The sequence below is a fragment of the Protopterus annectens genome, chromosome 3.part0 (assembly GCF_019279795.1).
Source record: "Protopterus annectens isolate FY-2018-M chromosome 3.part0, PAN1.0, whole genome shotgun sequence".
Classification (NCBI taxonomy): Eukaryota; Metazoa; Chordata; order Ceratodontiformes; family Protopteridae; genus Protopterus; species Protopterus annectens.
The window spans coordinates 1,908,991,736-1,909,015,596 of NC_056731.1; the positions used below are offsets into that span (position 1 = coordinate 1,908,991,736).

Consider the following 23,861-nt stretch of genomic DNA (forward strand, 5'->3'; position numbering starts at 1 on the left):
TAATTAGAGGAAAGGGAGGAATAGGAAGGAAAGTGAGGAAAGGAGAAGATAATGGAGGAGAAATGAAAGGGTTCAAGTGTAATGTTTGCAGTGACAGGTCCAGGTGCTGTTTAGGTAATTTTTGCGAGTTTTCTTAAATTCATGGACATGGGTAATATTTCTGAGGGTCTTGGAAGTTTATTCCATGAAGGAGTGGGAAAGTAGCTGTAGAGTATTTTGTCCAGTAGATTTTTAGCTTTGTGAATCTGTAAGAGAGATTGGTCTGAGCTTCTGAGGGCTCGAGTGGGGGTTATAGAGGGAGACAAGTGAGGATATGTTAGGGCAGGATGAGGGCTTGTTCAAGACAGAGTGGATGATGAGATGTTGAGTAAGTAAGAGTTGGTTAGGAAACTGTAGGCAGCTGAGTGTTCGGAGAGCATGACAATGGTGTGATTTTGTAGGCGGATTGGCTGCATAGCTAATTAATTTGTTGTAGGTAGTTTCAAGTTTGGAAAGTAGTGAGGGAGTGTAAGTTAAGATTTGTGAACTGTATAAGAGGTTAAGGAGAAGGTAAGCTTGGGCAAGTGAGATTCTGGAGAGGAACCTTTTTGATGTCCTATTCGTATTCTGCTGTATTCATGACATCTGGGAGTTTGCCTCTGGTGAACTCTCGCACATCCGGCCATTATACAAAAGTTAAATGCTACCGCTAGGGTGCGCGTGATGTCCTGCACCTGTCTTGAACATCAGTCGTAAATGGACATCTGGTATAAAGCAGACAATCACGCACCTCTTCAGAATTTTACTGTCACCTGTCTGACTGCCAGCTCCGGTTGTCGCATTGCCAGCAAAAGCGTTTCTTCATCCAACTTCAGATAAGTACTCATTAGGGATTTTCTATTTGTTACTTGGTACTGTTTTGGGTTACATGTCAAGTAGGAAGGGCAACTGTAAGTGTGGAAGGCAAATTCCACATAAGGATTCTCATGAGCTCTGCCTGTTCTGCCTAGGCCTTGAACACGACCATACCACCTGTAATATTTGTCAGGCCTTTGTCCCCAAGATCCTCAGAATCCATCTCACGGCTTTAAAACTATACCTTGAAAATCAGAGACTCAAACGTCTAGCTTCCAGGATGGACCCGATGTCAGAACCCATGGACGAGCCCCCAGTCAAGAAGGCCAAAAAGAGTAGGCCAGAACAGACTGCTGTGCCCTCCACCCCAGCCATGGCACTCGAGGCCAGTGAAGGCTCAGAATCCAAGCCGTAGTCATCGGAGCTTCCTTCGGCAGAAGGCCTGGAGGAAATTTCTCTTTTGCCTGAGGTCACATCTCAGAGTGAATCTCAGGCATCCGTTTCGGTCACTGAGGGGGAACCAAGGCTCATTATGTCCGAGGGTCCATATGGCGTCTCCCAAATCGTAGTATGTGAGGACAGTCTCTGATGTAGTGGAGTGTCGACTGGCCCTCCAACCCTCCACTGCATTTCTGAATCCTGTCCCCCAGACACCCATAAGAAGAGGAAGCAGAAAACTAAACGTATGTCTCAGTCTGCTTCACCTGTCGAACATCCTCCGGATTGGCAGGCCTTCACCCAAGGCCTTCTTAATACCTTTCTGGCCTTGCGTCAGGGCCTGACACCTGCACAGACTCCCAAGCCCTCTACCCCTAAGGGGCTTGCTCCAGATGTCTCTTCTGCAGAAGAGGATTCATCGGACGATGAATCCCTAACCTTATACTACTCAGATTGCTTCTCTTCTGGGATATGCTTCACCAGAGGAGGAGTCCAGTGACACTGACTCCCCTGGTGAGGACCTCACCTTTGATGAGACCATCACCAAAATGCAATTTTTTTTCAAATGAAACAGCAGTCAGGTCACTGAGACCCAAAAGAGATACTACAAGCAGCAATAATTGGAGTCTCCCAGCCCTTCTGCTGTGCCCCCAGTACACCCTGCCTTTCTAGATGCCTTCTTGGCTGCTTCCAAAAATCCTGACTCACAGCCCCCAACACCCAAATGTCCAGACATTCTATAAAGTGTCCAAGGAGGCAACCTTCCTGTATAAAGCCCCTTCTGCAGACCCTGTAGTTATTTCTGTGACCACTGACCAAACTTACTACCATCCTCCTCTCTACTGCCCTCTGATAAAGAGAGCAGAATGATGGAACATCTGGGAAAGAATGCTTATACTTCTGCCACCCTAGCAGTAAGAGCAATCAACTACTAGATGCAAATGGCCAAGTATTCCTTGGCTTTCTTGGAAGATGTGGTCAAGCAACTGGGAGAGATCCCTGACCCTCCTGCTAAAGCTAAGATTTCCTTGCTCCTGAACTCCTGCACACAAGTAACCAAACACTCCAAGTGCAGCTACAATACTGTAGAAGCATCTGCAAGGGCTGCTGCCTCTGGATCTGTCATCAGGAGGTACTCCTGGTTAAGATTGCAACCTCTCCCTGATGACGTAAAAGCCAAACACCTAGATGCGCCACTTGATAACAAAAACCTGTTTTGGTCAGCTGCTGCAGAACTCATTAAGACTCTCTAGACCAAAGGCAAGGAACTGAAGGAATTGAGACATATCTTCATCTCCCCAGTTCCACGCTTTCAGAGAAACTATACAGCTAAAACTTCTTTTGTTAGGTTCTCAACTAAGGGAATGCAAACTAAACCTAGAAAGGACCACAGGAAACGGCACTCTTCCAGGTCTCTCTCCTATATTCCACCCTCTGAACATTCCTTTCAGGGAAAGCCTGGTAGTCTGTGACTACCAGGCCCTCCACCCCTCTTTCCATGTGCCTCTCCCTTTCCGCTTGGAAGCAGGTTACCCAGGTCTCCTGGGTCCTAGGTGTCAAAAAACAGGAATACGTCATGACCTGGGAGACCAGACTCTCTCCCAAATGCATCCCTCCCCCACCCAGAGACCAGATCCCACTTTTCACCCTAATCCTGCTGGAACTTCTGGCTCAAAGAACCATTCGAGGTCCCTCCCTCTGCAAGAGGGACAGGATTTTACTCAAGAATTTTCCTGGTCCCCAGGAAGGAAGGTCCATGGAGGCCCATCCTGAACCTATCCCACATCAACACCTTCCTCTGAGTCCCCTCCTTCAAGGATGCTGCTTTCTCTACCCTTCTTCCACTCATTTTGCCTCCGGCATTTCTAGAGTCCATGGACATAAAGGACGCCTACCTGCACATTCCTATCCATCCACTATTCAGAAAGTACCTCTGCTTTTCAGTGGATTCTGCACACTGTCAGTTTTGTGATTTAATGTGCTTTACCCTTTCATCTTTCTACGGCCCCAAAAGTATTTACAAAATGTCTGGCCCCAGTCATGGCCTTCGCCAGGACGAAGGGAATACAGCTTTTTCCCTATCTAGACGGCATCCTTATCCAGGCTACTTCAAGTTCCATGGCCTTGCAACACCTGCAGTTCACCATCTCCCTCCTTACACCCTGGTATTTACCATAAATCACAAAAAATCCTCCCTGACACCCTCTCAGGATCAGGTGTTTCTAGTATATCGGATTCTGGCAAGGGAGCTGATGGCTTGCCTGCCACCAGAAAATATAGTTACCCTAATCTTTTTTTCAGGGAATCCTTCCCCTCAAAACCATCTCAGCGAGGGAATTCATCAGGATCTTAGGATTCATGGCCTCCACTATCCCCATGGTCCCCCTAGCAAGGCTACACATGAAGGTTCAGTGGTATATGAGAAATATATGGAAACAACATCTACATCCTCTAGAGTTCATGATCCCCATACTTTCTTGCTTGTCCAAGGAACTGAAGTGGTGGATCTCCTAGATTCAGTCAAATCTGGCCTGCCCATACAGCCCACACCCCTAAACCAAGACCTATTCACAGATGCTTCAGACACAGGCTGGGGGGGCAACCCTAAGACATTGGAGAATGAAGAATGCATGGACCCCCACTCAACATAAGTATCACATCAGTATCAAGGAAGTGAAAGTCTTGATACTGGCTTTGGATATTTTCAAGGGTCAACTTCTCCCAGGCATCCTGAGGTGGTACACAGGCAACACCACTGTGCTGTGGTACATCAACAAATGGGGGGGGGGCAAGGTGCTACCTCCTCTGTAGTCTAGCACTGCAGGCTTGGGGAATAGCACTGGAGAAACAAATCCTTCTCCCAGCAGTATATATCCCCTCTGCAGACAATGTGATGGCAGATTCCTTAAGCAGGACTATGACCCTGTCTCACAACTGGATGCTGAACAGGGAAGTGTTTCTGGACCAGGTCTATTGATGGGGTATTCTGAATGTGGATCTCTTCGCATCCCCCATGAACAGACAGTTCCTGACCTTCTGCTCCAGGACACCTCACCCAGAGGCTTGGAAGGTGGACACTCTATCAATCTCTTGGAAGGGGGATGTATGCATATGCATCCCCCCCCTTTCCCTCTCATTGAAAGAGTCCTTCTGAAAATTCAGAAGGAACAACCTCAAATCTTGCTGGTGACTCCCTACTGGCCAAGGCAGCATTGGATCCCCCTACTATTTCACCTAGCCAAGGACAATCACCCCAAGTTACCTCAGAGAATGGACCTGCTCACACAGGACAAAGGAACACTCTTACACCCTCAACTGCCCACACTGAACCTCACATTGTGGGTGATAGGGCGCTGATTCCCCTAAGGCACCTATATACAGAGGACGTGATCAAGGTTCTGCAGGAGACCAGAAAACCCAACTACTAGAAAATCTTCTCTAAGTGAAAGAGATTTTCCTTATGGTGGCAGAAAAACAACCTACAACCACTGATGGCAGAGACCCCATTGGTCTTGTCCTACCTGTGTGACATTATGAAATCCGGATTATCCTATTTCTCCATTAAAATCTATCTGCCATCTCAGCTTGCCTACCCCTGGTACCACTTTTAGCATCTAGATTAGTGGTCAAACTCTTCCTGAGATGGGCAGTACACCTCAGGCCACCAAGGAAGCCCATTCCGCCTCCTTGGGACCTTAATGTTATCCTAGAAAAATTGACAGTACCACCATTTGAACCAGCCAAAGACTGCTCCCTCCAATACTGCACTTGGAAGACTATACTTTTGGGGGCCGTAACCTTTGCCAGAAGGGTCTCCAAATATCCACCCTTCACTGTCTCCACAAGGACAGGGTATGTTTGCGTACTAACCCCTTGTTCGTGCCCAAAGTGGTAAATGACCTGTCTCTAAATCTGGCTATCAACCTGTCAATGTTTTCCCCCTCTCCGCAGAACCTAGCAGAGAGGATACTGCATTCCCTAGATGTACACAGACAGCTCAGGTTTTATTTAGCCAAAACAATATCCTTCTGAAAATCTGACAGTCTCTTCATCTCCTGTCACCCTAGAGCCCTGGGTCTACCTGTTTACAAGCAAACTGTATCTTCTTGGATATCAAAAACCATTTCCTTTTGTTGCACCAACCATGGTAAGTCACTCCCAGTCCCAGTTAGGGCACACTCAACCAGGGTAGTGTCCTCCTCAGGAGCTTTCTTTAAAGGATTGCAGACAGCTGCTGTCCTAGTGGTGGCTACTTGGTCCTCAGTTCACACTTTCACCAGACACTACAAACTGGATATGGTCTCTAAAGCCAGGACAGGATTTGCCAGAACCATCCTCCATAGGTCTGTGGAAACCGCTTCTGGTCTGCCTCCCCTTCATTAGGACAGGAGCTTTTGCACTCTAAGTGGTGTCATGAATACAGCAGTATATGAATAGAAGGACATAGCATTGTTGTGTAAGAACTTACCATAAACTTAGATGTCCTTCTCTTCAATATGCTGCTGTATAGTTTCCACCCAGCCTTCCCCCTCACACTTGCCTGATTCCAGTTTCCTGGAGTAACCACTCTATAGTTGCCGATTCCGGTGGCATTCAGTTCTGAAGAGGTGCGTGCTGACATCTGTATACATGACATCCATTTATGACCGATGTCCAAGAGAGGTGCAGGACGTCACGCACACCCTAGCGGTAGCATTTAACTGTTGTATAATGGCCAGACTTGCAAGAGTTCACCAGAGACAAACTCCCTGATGTCATGAATACAGCAGCATGTAGAAAAGGACATCTAAGGTTGTGTTAAGTTCTTACACAACAATACTATCTGATGTTTATCTTCATTTATCCTGGATGTATGACACTCTCTTCCAACCATTACAACTGGCTTGGCTCTTGTAACAAATTCCAAGAACCAAAAACTCTCAAGATAAGTCCCTACCCAGAATGCCCCAGATCTCATTCTACATCAGACAAACTCTCTTGAACTAAGTGTATTTTCATTCCTTTTACTTAAAACTTAGTTAAATCTTCTTGGTAATCTTTCCTACTTACCCAGTTTAAAAATTTTCCCCTTCTGTTTTTTTTTTTTTTTTTCTCTACTAATATCTCTCTCCTGTTACACTACAGTGCTCTTTCCTACAATTGCTGGTATTTTTTCTCTGTTAAAAAAAAAAAATGGGTGAGGCAAATAGCTTATTACTTCTGAATTTCTTCTGTGAGTGAGTGTCGTTTACAACCTTTTCTACCTTGTGGTACCTTTCCGATCATTGTTGGTAGCCTTTAGCCTTCTCCTGTCTACCTCATGGAAGTTCTGGCCTGCAATTGCTGGTAGCCTTTCCCAATTTTTTTACCTTCTTTCCTGTGTGTACGCAGCTGTATGGGTGTTTCTGTGAGATGATTTGTTACTAGTCAACATGGCAGATAAAGGTAAAGGCACTACTGGATTCAAGCAGTGCCGTGATTGTGGAAGGAAAATGCCCAATTCTGATGGGCGTATGTCATGCGTCTATTGCTTGGGGCTGGTGCACTTGCAAGATTGCGCTTTTTGTCAAGCTTTTAGTCACCGGGTCCTCGTAGAAAGGAAAAACAAACTTATTTTGAAAGGACTGATTAAAACATCCTTTGATGAGGCTTTGTCCAGTCAGCCAAGGAAATCTAAATTGGATGTGTCTTCGCCGTCTTCCTTCTCCTCCTTTTCTTTGAAAATTGATCATGGGAAGAAGAGGAGTCTCTCTGTACTGGAGTCCCCTTTGGCTCTGGCATCCAAGAGACCTAAATCTTCAGTTACCTCACATTCAGTGGAACCGAAGCCAAGTACCAAAAAAAGCTACAGTGCATACTTTGGTGCCGACTGAGATGACCAGCACAGCACCGAAGGTTTTGGGGCTGACAGTTATGGTGCCGTTTGCACAGGTGCCAGTCCTTTCCATGGTACCATCTGTATCTTTGGAACCAGGACTGTCTTCTGTACCCAGGACTAGGTATTCCTCCTCAGTGGATCCCTTTGTGGGGCACCTCCCAAACCCCTTCATAGAGAGACCAGCATCCCCATCAGCGCACACTGTTCGTTCCTCAGAAGACTTACAGAAGTCGATGTTGAGGTTGGTGGATCAGCTCCTCATGGCTAGAGATCTTACAGGTTCTTCCCTGGTTTCATTTCCCTCCGGAGATGGGACCTTCTGTATAAGAACTCCACCAGACATTCCTCCTCTAACCACCAACGAAGTGATAGAGACCACAACTGCAGTCCCCCGGTTCCAGCTGTCCTGGTGCCGACAGCTTTTGTACATTCAGCTCCAGTGTCTGCCCTGAGTTCATTGGTTCTTTCAAATCTGGAGGACTGCCAAGGTCATAGCTCCGCTACCAGGTCGAAGGGGCATGGCTCGGTCCCAGTTTTCTTGGAGCCATCATTGCTTCTTGAAGCCAAGGCATGTGTGGTCTCTTCCTTGGCTTCAGCTTAGATGGCAGTCTTGCTAGATTGGGGTGGGACCACGATTCCGGGGTTGTCCTTCCTTGTTTCAGGACCCCCTTCCCTTTTGGCAGGGCCTGCCTTCCAGGTCATGGAGAAGAGGGCCTTGGCCTCTGCATGTTCTAATCCAGTTCCTTCCCTATTGGAGCATTTCCCCAGGACTCTGTTTCACCCAGAGCTTCCTCCAATCTCAACACCTGGACAGCGAGCACCAAAGCTGCAAGATACCCCTATACAGGGGCTTACCTCTTCTGAGTTCTCCACAGAGCTGCTCACTGAGGAGGTGCCCTGGAAGAGGCTGTGTAAGAGGAAACACTTAAATTCCCCAGAGGAATCTGTCACTGAGGGCATGGACTTTGATGAATGAGAGGGTTCCCCCAAGTCACCCACTAGAAGATGTCTCCTTTGGAGATGTTCTTGAGATACTAAAGCAGAGGGGAGGCTGAAAGCCCAAAGACCCTCCCTCAGAGGAGTCTGTGTGCCTGCAAGCTTTTGGTGCTCGCCCTTCTACCTCTTGGGTTACCCTGCCTGCTGACTATCTTGGTAAGTTAATCACACAGCGTGCATGAAACGCTCTTGAATCTGTAGAGCCAATTCCCAGGAGACTGGACAGAATTCTCATAGCACCAGAGGACCATCAGTTTTGAGCCATGGGATCAGCAGTAGATGCTATGGTGGTGGCGGCAGCCACAAAGAAGGAAGTTGCAGAAGAGAGTTCCACTGTTCTTCTACCTAACAAGGAGTCCAGGGCAATGGACAGGTTTGGGAAGTGGATGTACATTTCATTGACCTTCGCCGTACGGTCTTTGAATTTCATGGCATACTTTACTAGTCTCCAGAGGGATCTGATCAAGGAGCTGTCGGATATCCATGCAGGAGTTCTGTCTAAGTTGTTACAAGATAGTGTCCTTCCAGCTGGCCATCGTGGAGTCTATTTCCAACTTGACCATGAGGCTCATTGCATACGCAGCCAAAAGGATGACTAGGGCAGTGGGTTCCGGCGTTGCCATAAGGAGGCACGCCTAGATGCACTTGTGTGACTTTGTGGAGCCTTTTAAGTCTTTGTTCATCAATGCTCCCTTTGATGGATCGTCCTTTTTAGCCCCAAAGTCAGAGAGACGTTAGCCAGGTGCATTAAAAATGGAAAGACCCAATCTGCATTGGGCATACATTTTTCTGCTCCCCAGAAGTCCTACTCTAGGAACCAGAGGAGTGGAAAAATGTGGTTCAGGAAATTCCAAGGGTCTTTTCAGGCCACACATGGCAGTAGCTCCCTGATGGGCAGATTGGGGAGCTGCAGTGGAAGACGCCAACCTCGTGGCAAAAATTGCCCACAAAGTCAGGGTTCCAGAGATTCTTTCTGAGGGAAAACCCTACCAGCACTTCTGAATGGAGGCCCGATTGCTTGACTATGGAGGCAGTGTCGGAAGATTATCCTTGTAAATCACTAGCTTGTCGATAAATCACCACAGATACTTGGGTGTGAAGGATCATTACCAGAGGATACTACATTCCCTTCATTTTCATCCAAAGAACAGGCAGAAGAATCCTCGATGTTCCACCCAATCAGAGGGATCAGGCAGCTCTGGAAATTCAAAAGCTGCTAGAAAAGTCATCCAAGAATTCCCACCAGAACAAATAGGATCTTTATTCCACTCAAGGTTCTTTTTGGTGCCAAAAAAGACTGAGGACTGGAGACCAATTCTGGATCTCAGCCTGTTGAACTAGTTTGTTCAGCAGGAAAAATTCCTGTTGGTCAGGGTTCAGCCTATTCTACCCTTCTTAGGGGAAGATAATTGGATGTTGTGTATAGACCTCTAGGACACGTATTACCACATCAAAATGGATAAGCACTCCAGAAGGTTCCTCCACTTCCAGGTAGGAGCCAGTCATCATCAATTCACAGCTCTGCCTTTCGGTCTCACCACAGCCCCCCAAGATGTTCACCAAGTGTATGGCAGCAATAGCAACTCACTTGAGACTGCACAGATTCTGAGTTTTTCCATATTTAGACAACTGGCTCATCACTGCTCCCACCAGGCATCGACTAGACCAGACAGGAGATTTTATTCTATCCACTTGTGCTCTTCTAAACCCCAGCTAAGTCCAACTCAAGAATTGGAGTTTATAGGAGCTTGCCTGAACACCACCTCTTCCATAGCTTCCCTTCCTCCTCACAGATTGCAGAAAATAAGGTCCCAGGTGAAGGCTATTCTCTCCAATGACATGGTACCTGCTCTATTAGTTCTACAAGCTCTAGGATCCATGGCAGTGGCCGTCACACTGGTCCCATAAGCAGGATTTCACATAAGACTTCTGCAGTGGCTTCTAGCCTCCCAATGGTCCATTCTCAGTCATACGTTGACTCATCTCATTTGGGCCACCAGCCGTTGCAAGAAAGACTTATCCTGGTGGATGAAATCAGAGGAAATTCTCTTAAGCCAACCCTTTATTCCACAGCCCAAGGCCATAGTGACCACAGACACCTCCCAGATGGGGTGGGGGAGCATCATCTGGGCAGAACAGTCCAAAGCACTTGGTCCCCGATGGAGGACGATTTTCATATCAGTCTTTTGGAATTGACGGCAGTGCTTTTAGCATTGCAAGCCTTCCAAGCTGCCCTCCCTTTGGGATCGATTGTGATTCAGTTGGACAATATGCCAGTAGTCTGGTACATCAACAAACAGGGCAGAACCAAGTCTTACCCCCTGTGTCGAGAAACTCTGAGTATGGCAATAGACGATATATTCTAACCATTTTCTGATAGCAGTGCACATTGAGGGGAGCTCGAATGTGATAGTGGATAAGCTGAGCAGATGAGTCCTCCTGCCTCTTGAGTGGTCTCAATCCCAGAGTGGCGAAGCAGATTTTCCATCACTGGGGCCAGCCTTGTTGCAACCTATTTGCATCACCCCTGAACAACAAGTGTAGCAGCTACTTTGCCCTAATTCCCCCTCAGGGGGAGTCCTCAAGAGATGCTCTCTTTCGTGACTGGCCCTCAGGACTGCTCTATGCCTTCCCCCTGTTACACTAATACCTCACTTGTTTACCAAAGCCATCAGGTTGAAGAGCAAGGGTGATCCTCATTGCTCCTTTCTGGCCTCAACAAGTCTGGTTCCCCTTTCTTTGGCCTCACCTAATTCACTGTCCATGGACTCTGGACCTGGATCCAGATATTCTGTCCCATCCACAGAGACTAGTTCACTCCAATCTCCAAAATTTCAAGCTTACAGCTTGGTTCCTCCAATTCCATTGATCGCTAGGCAAGATAACATGTCCTCCAGTCTGAAAAATTTTGTTGGTTTCCCATAAACCTTCCACCAGGAAACTTTACCACAGTAAGTGGAAAAGATTTTCTTTTTGGGCACGAGATAATGGTATTTATTCCTTCTCTGCACTGGCTGAAAAGGTGTTAGAATTTTTAGGTATGCTTTTCGAGCAGGGAGCTTCTACTGTTGAAGTCTAACTAGCTGCTATTTCCAACTTCCATAACTGTTTCGAAGAGCACTCAATCTCTCATAGATTGTGCAAAGTGTTTGTGAAAGAAACCTTGAGGTTAAAACCACCTTATAAGAATCCTCTCTTTCCTTGTGATCTTAATATGGTTCTACAGTCTTTGGTCCATTCCCCTTTTGAGCCGGCAGCTACTTGTGACCTGAAGTTCCTCTCATGGAAGACCATTTTTCTGGTAGCCGTTCTATCTGACAAAAGAATTTCAGAGATCCAAGCATTACCTTCAAAACCTACATATTTGATTTTTCATAAGGACAGGGACTAAGAACCAACCCATCTTTTCTTCCTAAGGTAGTATCTGAAACTAACATTAATCAATCTGTTGATTTACTAGTCTTCTTCCCTAATTTTTTAACAAGGGACAATATTGTTTACATTTGATAGGTATTCCCAAGCAATTGCATTTTTATTTCAGCAGAACAAAGGACTTCAGGAAGTCAGACCAGTTATTCATCTCTCTTTCAAGCCCATCCATGGGTAGACCAGATTCAAAGGTCAGTTTAAGTGATTAAGGGAATGCATAACTTTCATCTACACTAAGAAAAACGTCCAATTACAAGCACCAGTGAGGGCACATTCTACAAGGTCAATAGCCACGTCTGCTGTTTTTCAATCAAAGGCTTCCATGGATGAAGTATGTGCAGCAGCACCCTGGGCTACTCCACATACTTTTATCACTCATTACAAATTGGATCAGGTCTCCAGGGGAAGAGCTTCCTTTGGCTCTATGATGCTCAGAAATATCCTTCCGTAAGGCCTCCCAAGATGTAAGGTAGCCAGGGACTCTGTCCCATATGTCAAGGATAAATGTAGATTGACAACATCAGATGTAAAAGTTATGTACTTACCATTACGTTCCATCTGTGTTGTCGATCTTAATCCTTGACACCCCACCCACCATCCTCCTCCTTCAGGCTCCTTGGAGAATCTAACTGTAGTCCTGGTTATCTGTTATTTCATATATGATCTTGGACATGGCCCCTACAGTTGGAATATGGCTGTTTTTCTTGTCCTTCTTTATAGCCGCAGACTCTATCTGAGGTAATCCAGAGAGGAGCATTCCGGGTCGGGACTTAGCTCGAGAGTTTTTGGTTCTCATGATCTGTTACAAGAGCCGAGCTGGTTCAGAAGGTCAGAACCGAGTCCCATACATCAAGGATAAATGAAGATCGACAACACAGGTGGAACATTGTGGTAAGTACATAACTTCTTTTTTCTATAGAGTAGGTTGAGCTTTTGATGGGTTTTCTTGATACAGCGATGTACATGGAGGTCAGATTTAAGTTGGCTGTCTATTATTGCGCCAAGGAGCATAGTGTGGGTTTCAGCTGAGAGCTGTGATAGTAGTATTAAGGGAAGAGGTGGTGAATGAGGATTTAAGATGGTAAAGAGATTTAGGGAGGAAGAGAAGTTGTTTCATCTTTTTAGGGTTAAGTATGAGTTGGCTGTTAGTAAGCCATGTTTCAGTGAGGTTGAAAGATGTTTGTCAGGGTGAGCAGGTCAGAGAGGTCATTAGTGAAGGAGATGATTGTGGAGTCATCTGTATACTATATGAACAATGACTGAGGACAGGATGTGTGACGTTGATTAGTAAAGATGTTAGAGGAGTAGGCCTAGAATTGAGCTTTGTGGGGTTCCCATTTCAATGGGGAGAAAGGGAGATAGAGCAGAGAGCCACTTGACGGATTGCTGTCCATCAGTGAGGTAGCTGTGAAACCAGGCGATAGTTGCTGGGGAGAGGTTGAGTTGAGAAAGTGTGGAGTGGAGGATGTAGTGAAAGTGTCAATGGCTTTGGAGAGATCTAAGAAGAGGTAGGACACTAGTTTTATTATCTCTAGGAAGATGGAGTTAGTAAAGGAAATGAATGCAGTAGTGGTGGTGGTGGGGAGCCATGCTGGATAGGGGTGATCAGGTTTACTTGAGTGAGATAAGCCAAGGTTTGTTTAAGAACACAATGCTCGAGAATTTGAGAGGGGAGAAATATGGCAATAGGTCGATAATTAGAGAGCTCTACAGAATTTCCACCTTTATGGATAGGCATGGTATGGAATTTTTTCCAAAGAGTTGCAACAGTGGATTCACTGATTGAGCGGTTTAGTCCCCACAGCCTTTAAGAAGAGAGATGGCATGTTGTCAGTTGATGGAGAAACATAGTTTGTTTGAGAAGATGATTTTTAATGTAACTAGTTGGAATGGGATTTAGTGAGAATGGGCAATTTTGTATTCGGGGTGGTGGGAAGTGAGAGGTTGGTTGAGTTGGAAGCCTGCAGAAATTTACTGATGGTATTGAAGTATGAATTGAAAATGGATGCAGTTTCTTGGAGTGTATTAATAGGGCAGGGGTTAGGAGTTGATGGATTCCCGGGGTGGAGAATTTGGTTGACGGTATTTCAGAATTTTTGGGGTTTCTAGGTTCTGTAGTTTGGGGTGTGTAGTAGAAGTTGATTTTGTCTTCGTCCAGAGTTTCTAGGCAGAATATCTGTTTTGGATGAGAGACCAGGTAGAGTTGGTGAGCCAAGGAGAACACCGTGATTTGACTGACAGTTCTGGGATGGGCAAGGGAGTTCAGTGTGTTTAGGAAGATGGGAGCTGAACTGCAAAACAGCTTCATCAAGAGAGAGAGGGAGGAAGGACCAGCCAATTGCAGAGAGACAATTATTGAATATGTCAAGTTTGAAGTTGGTTAGCTTTCAGCATTCCTTAAATTTGAGGTCCAGAAAGGTGGGAGGAGAATCTTTGGACACGTATAAGGGAGTGGTGACTAATGGAGTCTGGTAGGGATTCTGGGTGGTGATAGAGGTTAGGATGGGAGGCAAGAATCCATTCAAGGACAGTACTGGTAGTTGTGGGTTTATGAAGAAAAGTGGGAGAAGAGATACGTTGGGTGTAGCCATATAGGTGTATGCTGGTGTGGTAGAGGAGTTAGAGATGAGGGGAAGCCAATTGATGTAAATATCACCTAGTATTATAGTTTCATTAGGTATATTGTCAGACATCCAGTGAAGAATCTGTTCTGATAAGTGTATGTTGGCTCCAGGGGGTATGTAGATGGCAGCTATAGTTGGGGTTTTATGGTTAAGTTTGCAACTGGCAATAGTGAGTTTAGCTGGGTGAAAAGAGGGGGGTGGGTGTGTTGCTTAGGAGGTTGAGTACATAAAGGCAACATCTCCACCTTAACAGCTACCTCAGGTCTTAACGCAAAGACCTCTTGCTCCAGTTATGTCAGAGACTTGGTATCACCATCAGTTGGAAAAGAGTAAACTCACCCCTACTCAAAATATAGAGTTAATCAGATGCCACCTAGATACAATTTCTCAAATAGTCTGCCTATCCTCTCGCAGAGTGCTTTCCATCTGGATGACAGATTCAGCTCTAGAAAGGCATCTTTCTCCCCTAGTAAGTCTGATGCTTTGGATGCCAAGTCTAATGCCATCCATAATACTATTGATACCCTTAGCAAGATTCCACATGAGAGTTCTTCAGTGGACACTACCCGTACAGTGGTCTCCAAATCATCACCCTCTCCACGCAAAGATCGTTTATAAAAACTGGAGTGATCTTTATGTATCATGGTGGATAACATCCCCTTCTCTCACAGAAGGCCTCCCCTTTGTGAGGGATCCCCAGTGGCAGTGGTGACCATGGATGCTTCCCTGTTAGGGTGAGGGGGGTATTTCGAGGGAAAGGCTGTCTAAGGCTGCTGGTCGCAGGCAGAGGTTAATTTTCACATCAGAGTTCTGGAGATGAGAGAGGTCCTGCTAGCATTGCAGGCCCTTCAAGATACTGTCCCCAGAGGTGTGATAGCCATCCAGATGGACATCCATTTGTTAGTAGTACAGTACCTAAACAAGCAAGGGGGAGCACACTCCTACCCATTATGCAGGAAAGCCATGTGGGTATGGCAGTGAACGATATCTTCATTTTCTTATAGCAAGGCACATCCCATGGGATTCTGATTTTCTAGAGGAAAGGGTGAGCAGATCTAGTCTGATGCCTCATGGACGGTCCCTAATGTCAGTAGTAGCGGGGGAAATTTTCAGTCACTGGGGCAATGTTGCTACAGTTTCTTTCCTTCCTGTTTCAACAAATGCAGAACAAACTTTGCCTTGATCCCTCCACAGGGAGAACCACAGAGAGATGTGGTTGTCCATCATTGGCCCCCAGGGCCTCCTGTATGCCTTTCCTCCCCCTCCACTAATGAACAAATTCTTACAGAAAAGGAAGGATGTGCAAGACCACAGTAATCTTTATGGCCCCCTTTTGACCTCTACAAACGTGGTTCCCCTTCCTATGGCCTCTACTAGTTCATCCTTCCTGGATGCTGGACCATTTTCCAGATCTTCTCTCTCATCCTTTCCTCCAATTTTGAGAATAGCCAGTGATGCCAGATTGTCCCCTGCAGTGGTTCTCATTCTGACAGCTTCACAGAAAGTTTTCTGCTATTAAAGTCTACCACAGTAAATGAAGGTTTTCCATATGGACTGATGCTAAAGGTGTAGACCAGTTCTCATCTTCAGTTCCTACTGTTTTGTAATTCTTTTCAGAATTATTTCACCCCAACTCCAGCTATTCTACTGTCAAAGTACAGTTAGTGGCCATCTCCAATTTCCACACATGCATCAACAGTTCCTCCATAGTTTCTCTCAAAATTTTGAAGGCCTTCCTAAAGGAGACCTTTCTTCTAAGACCAACTGTTAGAGATCTGATGCATCCTTGGGAGTTTACTGTTATGGTACACATGTTGACTCAACCACCCTTTGAACCAGCAGCAACAGCAAATATCAAGTTTCTCTCTTGGAAGACTATTTTCCTAGTAGCAATTACATCAGTCAAGAGAATTTCAGAATTACAGGCTCTTTCTGCTAAACCTCCTTATCTGAACTTTCCATATGGATAGGGTTACTTTGAGAACTAGTCCTTACTTTCTACCTAAGGTAGCATCTGAATCAAACTTAAATCAATCTGTTCATCTGTCAGTTTTCTTCCCAAAGTTTTCTAATACAGGGGAGTATATCGTACACATTTTAGACATTCACCAGCAGTTCTATATTTACCTGCACAGAACAAAACGCTTCAGGTAGACTGATTGTTTGTGTCCTTCTCAAAACAAAAATTGGGAAAAGCAATTTCTAAAGTTGTTTTTATCCCATTGGCTCTCAAAATGTGTTTCCTTTGTGTATGCAAAGAAAGGCTTACCACTATAATCTAAACCAAGGGCGCATTTAACCAGAGCAGTAGCTACATCAACAGCATTTGCTAACAGACTTCTATTGATCTCTGTGCAACAGCCACTTGATCAGTATTTACATGCTTTTTATTTCCCATTGCAGATTGGATGAGCAATCAAGATCTCATTCATCCCTTGGCTCTACCATTCTCCAGAATCTTCTTCCATGAATCCACCCAGGCTTTAGTACTTGGGAATCTGCCCCACAATTGAATCGGATGAAGACATCATTGCAAATGAAAGTTATGTTTTTGCCATAATGATAGATTCATGTTGTCTTTTCTTCATCTGGTTCAACATCCATACCACCAACCCCTTCTAAATTATTCCATCATCCTGGAGAACTGGGTTAGGCTTATAATTCTTTTGGGAACTACTTATACTGGGTTTATGGCCTTGGGATATGTTATCTACTTATATAGAATGTTTGTTTATTAGCTGTTAGTCATGTCTTCTTGTAAACAATGCAAACTTGATGTGAAGTGTTGAGGTGGAACAAATTTTTCCTAGTCATTGCCAAGGTCAGATCCCATTGGATCCAACAACCCACAGTTGAACTGGATGAAGAATAGATAACATGAATGTTATGGTAAGTGCATAACTTTTATGTACCAATGCATAACTTGATTCAGCTGTAGCCATATTTATGGGACATAATAAGATGAAGTATTTAGGAGTTTAAATAAAAAAAATCCTATTACATCTAAAGACATGTGGGAAAAGACTAAACAAGACATAACTAAAAACTGGAAGCTCTTGTTTATGGATAGTAAGATGCAGCAGTGAAAATGTTTTTGTTCCCTTTTTATATACATGTCAGGAGTATTTTTATCAACCAAAGGAAAAGTGTACAGTTAAAGGGAATTTGTGGAAGAGAAAGAGGGAAAGAGTTAAGTGGGAATAAGCTGATCCTCCCAGTAGAACAAAATGGTTTAGAATTATCGGATTTGAAAGGATATTTTAGAGTTGCACAGGCAAGACGTGTGTGTGTGTGTGTGTGTATGTATATATATGTATGTATATATATATATATATATGTATGTGTGTGTATATATATATATATATATATATATATATATATGTATGTGTATATATATATATATATATATATATATATATATATATATGTATATGTATGTATATGTGTGTGTATGGATCTAGGACTATTAACTGAAATCACTATTTACCGAAACACAAACACTCGTGCAGTTTCGCAAAAATGCACTTTTGCAAAACATTAATAAAACAATAAAAAACATAAACTTAAAAAAAAAAATCGCGTTTGTGCAAGGGGGCTGTGCCCCCTACTTTTATATTCTCACTCCGAGATCACACTACAGTGGGGAAAACTGAATATTCCCTTATCCCCACTATGCCACGATCTCACCAACAGCCCTTTTGCAATGTTTTTTAATTTTTTTGTTTCTGTATCTCGAAAGTGCATTTTCAGTGAAAAGTGTGTTCGCAAAACTGTGCGCGAGCGTTTGTGTTTTGGTAAATAATGATTTCGGTAGACAGCCCTGGACCTGTGTGTGTGTGTGTGTGTGTGTGTGTGTGTGTGTGTGTATATATATAAACATATATATATATATATATATATATATATATATATATATGCAAACGCAAGCAAATTTTAATTCAGCATTGAAATAAATTATGAAGCAGGGGGAGTTCAAAACATTAGAAGAGAGTGGGATTTTGGATGCAGATCCTTAAGAAGAGTAATAACCACCATACTGAATGTATTTATTTTTTTATTTAACATTTGTCAACTGGGAAAGTCCGTCTTGGAACAAAGAATTTTCAGCGGATGCCTGGGGAGAAATGCTCCAGATGCATGTCTTTGTAACTGTATTTATAAAGTTGAAGAAAGTATGCTAAGAACTAAGCGAACACATGAGTAGAGAATGGAGATTTTTGCAAATAAGGATGACTGCAAGTAGCAGTCCATAAAATAGGCAGAAGGGGGTTGAATTTACTAGAGAAAACTGGCTTAAGGAACAAAGGTATTAGGAGCAAATAACTAGAGAGAGAAAAGCAATGTAATAGGATGTGGCCAACAAGTTGGACTACATGTTAGACACTGCCTTCCATATTAGGGATTGCTATCCGAGTACAGGCAAAGAGAAAGGGATAGAGGGAGTCCTAAGTAAAAGACCTGGTGTAGTACACTTTAGCCTAATCTAGAACAGAAGCTGCAGTTAAAAAGGGGGTAATGAGTATGGCATATAAAATGTTGCATGATAAATATAAGTATCAATCAGAGGAGTTTAGAACATTTATATCCCAAGCAAACTTAAAAAAATAATTTTTCCTAAGGTAGATGGCAAATGCTGGAGGTGTGATGGAGGAAAAAGAGGTAACTGATAACATGTTTTTAGGAATATAATGAGTTGGCAGGTTTAAAAAATTCCCTACAGAGTACTCTGTCAGACGTATTGAGGGAGTAATGGCTGTAACGAAGGACATTATTTTTTTGAGCTGGGACACAGGATCTGAATTGCCTAAACAAAGCAATAAGGCCTTAAGTTTAATTCTTTTAGCTGTGAAAAAAAAAACAATTACTAGACAATGGAAATTAAAATCTTAAACTGTATTAAAAGTATTGAATATCGTAAAAGAGATAAATTAATTGAAAGAAGGATCTTTAGAAAAAGGAAGGAACAGATTACATAGAAATAATTGACATTTTTGGGAAGAAAACATGCAGAATAATCGGGAGGAAGAGTGAGTTTAAAGATAAGACAGGACTTGGGTGAATTATGTGAAGTTGGACTGAAAAAAATGTAAAGAATAAAAATGTCTGTGTAAATGAAAAAAATGTTAATATAGTTTGTTTTCTAATATATGTGTGCTTCTGTCTTACATTTTAATAAGTGTTAATATGGCAGTGTCACTATGAAGAGTAAAATATTACCCACTGCTATTGTTATGAAAAGTGTGACTTCTGAAATTCTTCAATGCCACAACATTTAAAAAAATGTGGTCTATAAAATATTGATAAACTGCTGAGCAAATGCTAAATAAAATACTTCCTCTCAAATTGATTCAAAAATGTTAGTATAACTATGGACTGTCTTAAAAGAAAACCACTGGAGTATGGATGAACATCCTCAAACCCAAACGGAGAATCAACAAAAAAACAATAGAAGAGCACGGAAACAAAGCCTAGTAAAAAACAAAAACTTTTATTCACAAAAGATGAGCACTTTTGCACCAGTCAGGGCGCTTCTTCAGCTCAGTAGCAATAAATTAATTCAACATAATTAAATTCCACAAGCCACCCATTCAGAATACAGACAAAAAAAAATCACATAACAGTTAAAAACGATATGCAAGTAAATGCACAATAAAAACATTAAGTCTTTACCACATGACAAATGTTGCATTCTGTTGTGCATTCATTCATAGAAAGCTACCACATGACCCTAAACGTATCATCACATTCATTCATTCATCTATAGAGGGGGTGTGACCGAAGGTGGGGTTTCATGGGAACCCGTACCCTCAGTCAGCTTGAAACATCAAGGTCCATTTCAATTCGTATCTTTCGGTTAACTTCACCAGATCTCCCAATCTCGTATTTGGATCACATAACTATAAAACCAAAAATACAAAACAAAATGTTCAGGACCTTCCTGAATGACTTTTCACTAGAGCATTCTTAGTATTGCAGGTGTGAATATCGTAAACATGTTCACAAACGCGTTCCTTAAGGGATGGTTCATCTTCCCCACATAAAAGCAGGAATGCACTTTACATCTTGCTACATGTACTAGATTCCTACCATTGCAGTCAGAATAGCTAGAAAAATCAAACTTCCTACCAGTAGAAGGATGCACAAAAAAGTTCCTGTTGCTGTTTGTAAAGGGACAAAAGTTACAAGCTATACAAGGGGATGTCCTATTTGGTTTAGGAATCCAATTCCTAATGGAAGAATTATCATATTAACATAATAGCCTTTTCAAGGATTTCTATTTTTAAAACAAAGTCTGACTTCCGTACCTACAATTTCCCTCATTTTATCAGCTTGCAAGATGGACCAATTCCTCCTAAATACTTCACAAACAGTCCTAACATTGGAGGAATAAAATAGGGAGATCCCTAGTCTAGTTGTATCAGTATTAGTAGACTGTGAGTAGCAATAATAGAACTATCATCAGAAAAGTATGGCTTCACCTGACCAGATCTATCATATCTGTCGGAGTCCAAATAAAAATTAACTTCACGACTCAAATACCCTCTCTCATACAACTCTGACTTAAGTCCTACCAGATTCTCATTGAACACAATATCTTTACAATCCAATCTAGACATTCTCGTAAGTCTTCTGACAAGTTTTCCTGAACAAAGATGAAGTAAAACCACCTGTATTTGGTTCTACAAATGCTTACATCTAAAACATATATCCTAACACTGGAAAATATCACAGTAAAAAAGAGAAACGATGTGGAGCTATTCAAAAAAAGAAACAAAATCTTGCAGTTCTGAAGATGTTCTGGTCCACAGAAGGAAAACATCATCAACAAAGCGTCAATAGTATTTGATATACTTTGAAAAATTACTCTCCTCTTGGACTTGAGTGGTCTCCCAGTGTGCTAGTACTGTATTGGCATAGCTATTAGCACAAGAAGTGCCCATAACTATGCCAAGCCTTTGTAAATATTTATCAGCAAATAGAAAGACATTCTGAACCGCAGTACTAAGAATGCCCTAGCGAAACATGTCATTCATGAAGGCCCTGAACATAGTTTTGTATTTTTGGTTTTACAGTTATGGGATCTGAATATGAGATTGGGTGAATTTAACTGAAAGGTACAAGTTGAAATGGATTTTAATGTTTCAAGATGACTGAGGGTATGGGTTGAAATGAGGCAATGCCCCTGAAACCCCACCTTCGGCATGCCCCCTCTAGAAATGAATGAAATGTGATGATACATTTAGGGTCATGTGGTCACTTTCTATGAATGAACGTATAACAGGATTGAACACATTATTTGTCATGTGGTAAAGACTTAATGTTTTTATTGCGTATTTACTTGCATATTGTTTAACTGTTTTCATGTGATTTTTTTGTCTGTATTCTGAATGGGTGGCTTGTGGTATTTAATTATGTTGAATTAATTTATTGCTGCTGATCTGAAGAGAACCCTGGTTGGAGTAAAAGCTCTCATCTTTTGTGAATAAAAGTTTTTTTTTTTTTACTCTGCTTTGTTTCTGTCCTCTCTTACTACTTTTCATTGATAACTATGGGCTAGACTAGCCCACGTGGCAGTACCTTGAAAGTGGATTTAAACATTGCTGCAGTTCAGTCTCAATCAGTTAATGAAGGCTTGACTTTTAGAATTTGTATACTTTTCAAACATTTGCACCAAAATTCTTGAACTACCTCAATCTCCAATTCTTTGTTAGTGTTTGTTGAAGTGACATCCACAGTGACAAAATGAAAAAAATTTCATCTTTAGTCTGATATGTTAAAAATCCACTTAAATCTCTCTTAGAAGATTTCTGTCTGAAAGTAGTAAATGGTAAGAGCTTATGCCTTGAAATTGTCGGACATGTGGTGGTAGTGCATTTCTGCATTATGTTTACAAATCTGTGTTCCATAGAAGAAATCGGCCATTAATCATAAAGTCCTATGACATACTGTCAGGCTTTCTTATATATCAGCTTTGGGTTGTGACATAATTTAACAGGTGATACTTGCAAATAATGCAAATAGCTGATAATTATAAAAACTGCTACCTAAAAAAGTACACCACCAAGCTTAACACCTTGATCCCCTAAGTTGTTTGAGTTTACCTTGAACCATTCGATTCACATCCCTGTGCTCTTTCCTGAACCCAAAAACAGGGGGGGTGGAATTCTTCATACATTGAATGTCCACAGGCAACTCAAGTACCACCTGGACAAGATAGATTTCACATTGTTTTTATTTCTTTTGAGGGCAAGAAGATGGCACAGCCAGTTTCCAAGCAAACTGTTTCTAGGTGGCTGTTTCAGGCTTTTCAGTTCTGTTATTCTCATCATGGACAAAGCTCCCCTCAAAATGTTAAGGCTCACTCCACCAGCAGCTGTGGCAACTTTTGAGGCCTTTTAGAAAGGGGTGGACTCTAGAGCTGTTCTAAAGGCACCAACTTGGTCATCAGTACACATTGTCCCTTTTTATCTTATTTTATTTTTTAATTATTATTGTATCTCTGCCTCCTCATGCTTTATTGTATACTATGTACTTCACTCAAATTGTATATATGTATATGTCCTTGTTTAATTACATTTGTAGTACTGTTTTATTTGACTTTTATCTTACTGTCTGGAGCTTTTTTCCCCAGGCCCCTGCTAAAATGGTTATTTATTACCCGTTAGAACTTAGGTTCATAGGTTGGTACTGAGCTATCTGCCCAAAGGCATATATTAGCCCAGCCACCTTGTGCGGTATTCACCGCCCCTTTAGTAGTTCCCTAGACCGTTGTACTAGCAGCTAGTACCCCTGGCCCCTATCTAGTAGTGCTGTTGGTGTGATCCCCGGTGTGAACTTTGTTACCCATCCACTCATCAAGGTTCCTCTTGAAGAGTGATAGTGAGGGGCTTTGTCTTATGTAGATCAGGACCCTGTTCCATAGTAAGGGAAGTCTCTGTGAAGGGAATCTATCCCTCCAGCATGTTCTATTCATTGTTGTGTTGAGGTTTATATCCCTAGAGCGTGTAGCTCAAGTAGATTTGGTTTTGCTAAGATGGAGCATGTTCAACTTGCCCTGTAAACAAATGTCAAATTCACTCATCACTATAAAAAATAACTCCTTTTCGAGAGTTAAACAGGTTTTGCTAGATCTATTCTCCAGGAATTTCTGGAGTCTGACTCTGTTCTGTCTACCTTTATTCCGAAGCTTTGGCAGTTGTCGCTTATAGCTGTAGGCTACTGCAACAGTGATCTAATGGGCATAATACAGTTGTCGACCTTAACTTACCATAACTGTAGGTGTTTGAATAAATCACTTTTGCAGTACTAAAACTCTCCCTTCTTTCCCTCTCTTTATTTTCTTGCCTTCCCTGGACAGGTTGAGGTCCCTGACACTTTTATTTTTCTGAAATGACTTTCACTGCTTTTATGTACTTTTTCTAGAGCATTAGGCTTCAGCCTCCCTCTTTAGGGCAAGAAAGTTCTTATTTTTTGGTGCAGATACGTAATCCTTATACTTTCTCATGTGCTTGAGTGGACATATTCTTCATGAGGAAGGCACCCGTAGCTTTAGTAGACTAGTTGGACATCCAGTATCCTTGGCTGGAGACATTCCACATAGCTATGTATTATTGCAGTAATGATGTATTCAGACGTCGTCTTACTTAGAATGATACCCAGTATTAATAACATAATGTAATGGT

At 42.7% G+C, this 23,861-nt stretch overlaps 1 protein-coding gene across 1 annotated transcript in view; it reads left to right on the forward strand.

Annotated features, from left to right (window-relative positions):
* WWP1 (WW domain containing E3 ubiquitin protein ligase 1) overlaps window positions 1-23,861 on the forward strand; it is a 2,386,594-nt gene that overhangs the window by 1,101,942 nt on the left and 1,260,791 nt on the right. The gene's annotated exons all lie outside the window — the stretch shown is intronic.